Source organism: Balaenoptera musculus, chromosome 20 (assembly GCF_009873245.2).
Source record: "Balaenoptera musculus isolate JJ_BM4_2016_0621 chromosome 20, mBalMus1.pri.v3, whole genome shotgun sequence".
Classification (NCBI taxonomy): domain Eukaryota; kingdom Metazoa; phylum Chordata; class Mammalia; order Artiodactyla; family Balaenopteridae; genus Balaenoptera; species Balaenoptera musculus.
The window spans coordinates 6,476,484-6,482,700 of record NC_045804.1 but is presented as its reverse complement, the minus strand read 5'-3'; positions in this window follow the sequence as shown (position 1 = coordinate 6,482,700).

Sequence of the window (6,217 nt, the reverse complement as noted above, 5' to 3'; positions counted from 1 at the left end):
GAAGTCATCATCTTTCTTGTCTTCTCCTTCCCCCCACTGAAGCTGAGCCAGGCAGCCCCCCTGCAAAGACTGGGCAAGGGGAGTCCAGTGGGGTTCACTTCCCTTTTAAGGAGCTGGGTAAAGAAGAGCCGCTTATCCCCTGGGGCTGTCTCAGACGGCCTGGCACACATCCAGACATGATGCCAGCCTGTGTCCTGGGACTGGCTTACCCAGTTGACCCCAAGGAGCTCATGTTAGGTATAGTTATTAATAAACAGTGGCAGAAAGCCGCCGGTGGCTTTGGATTTGATAAATAGATAAACCCAGTAAAGCTCGGTGGAAACCAAACACTCCAGCATGGGGTGCCAAGGTTTTGTCCCGTTCTCTGGCCCAGGCTGCTCCCGGGGCTGCGCACGGAGGCTGGACAGTTTGCAAATGGGCGAGCTGCGTGGAGAAGCAGGTAAGTTTGAAGGTGTGTCATTTGGATTGAAAACACCCTCCAGGGAATTCCCTGGAGGTCCAGTGGTTAGGACTCTGTGCTTTCATTGCCGAGGGCCTGGTTGGATCCCTGGTCAGGGAACTAAGATCCCGCAAGCCTTGCGGTGAGGCAAAAGAAAAAAAAGAAAGAAAATCCAAAATTTGTTAAGAAAGAAAGGAAGGAAGGAAGGAAAGAAAACATCCTCCAGCCTTGCATTTCAGACCCCCGAGTCTAATCCGTTTGGATCAGCACACGAGGCCTCTAATCAATTACACTATAGCTATCTTTCTCTCTCTTTTCTGTTCCTCCTCATGCATAAATTCCACTCAGGATGACCCATGGTGGTAAAAATAAGAGGAAATTCTAAGCAGGTGCTCCCAGTCCGTATTACTTAGATTCTGACTCATCACAAAGTCATCTCTATTCTCAAACGTCCCCCGCTTGACTCCAGTGTTTGTCAATGACACCCCCGTCCTTAGAGCCCCACACCTCTAAGTCATCTTTGACTTCCCCTCTCCTCTCATCTCTATGTTCAGTCCTGGCGGTTCTACTTCTGCAAGTGTGTCTCCTCTTCGATGTCTCCTGACCATCCCCCCCACTCCCCTCCCCGCCCCGGCCCGGCCCCAGGCTCCAGCTTTTACCTCTTCTTACCTGGGCAACATCATGGCCCCTTGTGCCCCCTGCCTGCGGTCTCCTCCACTTCTGAAAGCTGCAGCTCTGACCTGGAAGTAGAAGCCGGTACCTTGCTCACCACAACCTCCTTTTCAGCCCCCTGCCCAGCCTCACCGCCCATCCATGCCCCCGCCAACCCGCACACTGGTCTGCATCCACCCATCCTGACTCCTTGTTTGCTCTCAAACACATGCTGGTGCTGGGTCCTACCTTGCTCATGCTGGTCTCCCTGCCTGCTACGCCCTTTCCAACTTCTGTTGAATTTGTTGGTCCTCCATATTAGACCCCTCCCCTCCTTCTCCACAAATCTCCTTTTTATGCCCTCAAAGAGCCATCAAAGTAGGCTCCATCAGGGCAGGGGCCCGGGCACTTGGGGAGCGTGTAGTACCTACCCTCCTCTGCATCCCCACTGCCACTGCCCACAGGCTGGGACCTCGGAGTGTCCCATCTGGGTGGCCGCAGCAACCTGCCTGCTCTACCTCCAGCTTTGCTCTCTTCCCACCCACTCCCACCATCATTGTTCTAAGAGACAGATCAGTGTCATCACCTCACTTGAGATCCTGCCATGGCTCCCTATTGCCTTGCATACGGACTCGGCCCCTCAGCCTGGAGTCCCGGCCTTGCCCGCTTCATCTTTGGCCCGTCGCCTCCTCCTGCCCCTGCTCTGGCCATGCTCAACCACGGGAAGTATCCTGGATGTGCCACGCTCTTCAATCACTCCTGGGCTTTGTTCCTGCCTTTCTGTCCTGGCTGTCCATCTTCCATTTATTTTTCTGGCTAACTCCGCCTTCAAAACTCATCTCACATGGCCCCTCCCCCTTTTCTGGCTTTTCTGAGCTCATTGAGATCTTCAGTCATTCACCTGAAGTTTCCAGTGGGCAAAAGCTCCCTTACCTAATAAAAGGCCATCGCTGCCCTCCTGAGTGTTGATGTTGTCAATGACTATTATTTGCATGGAGCAACGGTATTTTCTTTCTTTCTTTCTTTTTTCTTTTTTTGGCTTGCAGATCTTAGTTCCCCAACCGGGGATCAAACCCGTGCCCTTGGCAGTGAAAGAGCCGAGTCCTAACCACTGGGCCGCCAGGGAATTCGCACAACGGTATTTTCAATCAGAGGTATGTGACGTTCTCCGCTGTCCTCCAAACCCACCCCTGTTGGAACCCACTGGTTTCAATGAGCCCTGAGCACTTTCTAAAGCCCTGTCACCCTCGAGGGCCCAAGGGATCAAAGTCCCCCCTACCTGTGAGCTGGACAAGGGTACTTATAGCTTGGGAAGGGACATGAAGGAGAGTCATTGGGAAACAGAGCACCCATTGAGGATTTGTCTCTTAGGAAGAAGCCCCAGCATCCCCTTCCAGGTTTGGGGTTCAGCTGCTGAAGGGATCCCGAGAAACCATTTCACACATCATCCTAGTAGGTTCTCTTATTAACCTAGAACCTGTTGCCCATGGTGAAGGCTGCCACCAGAGTCTCCTAAATGAGAGAGGTAATAGACACTAATCGAGCATTCACATTGAACCCAACTGTGGTGTTATGTTGACGTGTTATTTCATTGACTCCCCCAAATAATCAGGTAGGTAACAGAGATACAGAGAGGTAAGTAAGTCTATAGCCATCGCCTCGCTCCAAGCTGCCATCTTCTCTCACCTGACACCTTGATATCCTCCAACCAGGGTCCAGGCCACCTCCCTCCCGGCATCAGCCGTGAGCAGCCCAGTGATTTTGTAAAAATACAAATCTGATCACACCACTCCCCCGCTTCTCAGTGATACTAGGAGAAAGGTCAAAATCCTCCCCGGGACCGTCAAGGTCCTGGCCGCCCAGGCTCTCTCCCCGTCTCTCCAGCCCTTGCTCACCGCACTTCCCCAACAGCGACTTCTGCCTGCTGGCCAGACAGCAGCTCCAGCATCTTCTCTCCTCTGCCCGACTGCCCCCTCCATTGTACACCTCCACAATCACGCGTGTGCGTCTACGGGCACATGGACACACCCGCACCTGCGCACACACCGCCTGGCTGCCTCACGCTCGTCCTGGGTCTCGGCTTCACTGTCACTTTCTCACGGAGGCCTTGCTGACAGTCCCATTTCCTCCCCCCCGCCCCCAGAGTCTAGGTTAGTTCCTCCTATTATCCCGCTCATAGGGCCCTGTCACTTTGCACAACTGTCATTCTACATTTACCTGTGTATTTGTCAGGGCTCCATTTCTCCCACTGGTGTACCAGCTCCGGGAGAGCAGGGCCTGCATCTGGCTTATTTGCTTGCTGCTCCGTGGCCGGGGCCTGGCACGATGCTGAGCAAAGTCGGCGTTACCCAGACAGCAAGCACCTGAGCTGGAGGCAGACTTCCAAAGCCCAGACCCTTTCGCCTGCCTCTGAGCCCCGTACAGCGCTGCTCCTGTCTGCCATTCTCATGCCTGTCCTGAGGGTAACCATCAGGCCCTTAGCACCCCGGTGCTGGGCCTCTGGGCCTCTGGTTCTGGGAGACAGAGAAGAGCCGAAAGGGGGTGCTGATCTGGCCCTGGTGGGTTACCAGCTGCCACCTTTGCCTCCCCCGGGGGGCAGTGCCATCCCAGGGGCCTCTGGACCCCAGGGAGCACTTTATTTTGTTTCTAGTGAAGGGCAAAGGGAGTTCCTTCTTCAGAGTCCTGCCCTGGGGCCCACGGTATCTGGTTGCCACACAGAAGGGAACGCGGGACGGTGATTCCCCTGCAGCGCACGGGGCTGTCGCAGCTGCAACTGAGGCGGCATCGGGAAGCGGCATCGTAGCCAGTCACGGCAGCCGAGTGGAACAGGTCCCAGAGGAGGGGCACACTCTCCCCTGGGTGTGCGTGGACCGGGGTGGGGGGCCTTAACTGTGCTGTGGAGGCTTGGGTCCGGCCACCGCTTCAGCCGCTTTCCGACCCTGCTTGGATGTGTCCCCGCACCCAGGCCCTGTCCTCCACGTTCCACATTCCACGCCCACGGGCTGGGTCTTTCCAGCAGCGCCTGCATCTCCAGCGATGCATCGTGGTTTTGTTTTGCTCCTTGCTGGGAAAGACGAGGCAACAGGCTCCAGAGGAGGCGGGTGAACGAGGAGGGGACGGTCGTCGGTGAGGATGGGCAGCGATGGGTATCACATTCACAGAGCTCACGCCGCCCTTTGCCCCGCGATGTCCGAGGGGACCTCCTCGCCTCTCCCACGCCCATTCCTCAAATGCCATCCGGCACAGTGGCACCCTCTGTACTGCAGTGAAGGCTTTGAGGCCCCAGAGGTGGCCCACCCCTGCCAGCAGAAGCCAAAGGCCCAAATTCTAGTAAAGCAAAAGAATGTTCTCCCTTGGGGCTCATCAGCCCGGCATCTCACCCAGGGGTCCATCGGTGTGCCCGGGGCTAACGCAGGGAGCTCTGACTTTCTCCAGGACGTTTCATTTGGATAGACTTTTTTTCTCTAAGTCAGGGTTTCTTTTCTTTTTTTTTTTTTTTAATAAATTTATTTATTTATTTATATTTTTGGCTGCGTTGGGTCTTCGGTGCTGCGCACGAGCTTTCTCTAGTTGCGGCGAGCGGGGGCTACTCTTTGTTGTGGTGCACGGGCTTCTCATTGCGGTGGTTTCTCTTGTTGAGGTGCACGGGCTCTAGGTGCACGGGCTTCAGTAGTTGCGGCTCGCGGGCTCTAGAGTGCAGGCTCAGTAGTTGTGGCGCATGGGCTTAGTTGCTCCGTAGTATGTGGGATCTTCCCGGACCAGGGCTCGAACCCATGTCCCCTGCGTTGGCAGGCGGATTCTTAACCACTGCGCCACCAGGGAAGTCCTAAGTCAGGGTTCCTTGACCTCTGCACTGCTGATCTCTTGTGGTGGGGACTGTCTTGTGCACCGTAGGATGTTTAGCAGCACCCTTGGCTTCTACCCACGGGACGCCAGTAGCACCCTCCAACCAGTTTCGTCAATCCAAGATGTCCCCAGACGTTGCCAAGTGTCCCGCTGGAGACAAAAACCCACCCCCAGTTGAAACCCCTGTTCTTCAGGCAGGACTGGGGCTCCCTGTGTCCTCCTACAGTGAGGGGCCTTATCACAGGAGATCCTACAAAGCAGGATGTGGGGTGTGCCCGCACCCTCTGCCTGGATGCCACCCTGGGCGGGGAGCGGAGCCAGGCCGGCCCACTGCCCTTCCTGGGGGACCTGAGGGTGGGGTGCAGATGGGCGTGAGCTCCGAGGCCAGACGGTGGGCTGAAGTCCCAGCTGTGCCACTTGCCCCCATGAGACTTGGCCAGTTCCCTCCCTCTCTCTGTGCCTTGCTTGGCACATCGTGACTCAGGGATTGTAGGTGGTGATATCACTCCCTCTGGGGTTAACGCAGAGATCAAGTGCTCAGTCAGTGTGCCCTGCGATGATTGTTTTATCAAGGTCTAGCCACAGTGGCAACTGGATTTTTTTTTTTCCTTTGGGAACAAGGGGTAGCTGACCCTGTGTCCTTCCCCAGTAAGATTCTTAACACAGTCATTTTTTATTTTTTAAAGAGCGCTTTCAGGACTTCCCTGGTGGTCCAGTGGGTAAGACTCTGCACTCCCAATGCAGGGGGCCCAGGTTTGATCCCTGGTCAGGGGACTAGATCCTGCATGTGTGCCGCAACTAAGAGTCCACATGCCGCAGCTGGGAAGTCTGCAAGCCGCAACTAAGACCCTGAGCAGCCTAAATAAATACGTAAATAAATAAATATTTAAAAATAAAGACCACTTTCGGTCACCGTCGGGATGACCTGACACCCACAGAGTGAACGGTGGTCCGGGATTTCTCCTGGTGCAAAGCTGCCTCTTAGGGAGGGAGACGCAAGAGGGAAGAGATATGGGAACGTATGTGTATGTATAACTGATTCACTTTGTTATACAGCAGAAACTAACACACCATTGTAAAGCAATTATACTCCAATAAAGATGTTAAAAAAAAAAAAAAAGCTGCCTCTGAATTGCCCTCTTGCCCTACCAATGTTTCTGGTCACCAAACGCTCTGCTTTGCTGTGGTTTCAGGGCATCCCACTGCCCATGCTGGAGCCCCCTCGGGCCCTGCGCAGGGTCAGGAGTGAGCTGCCTGGGCTCCCGTCCCCGTGTTGCCCCT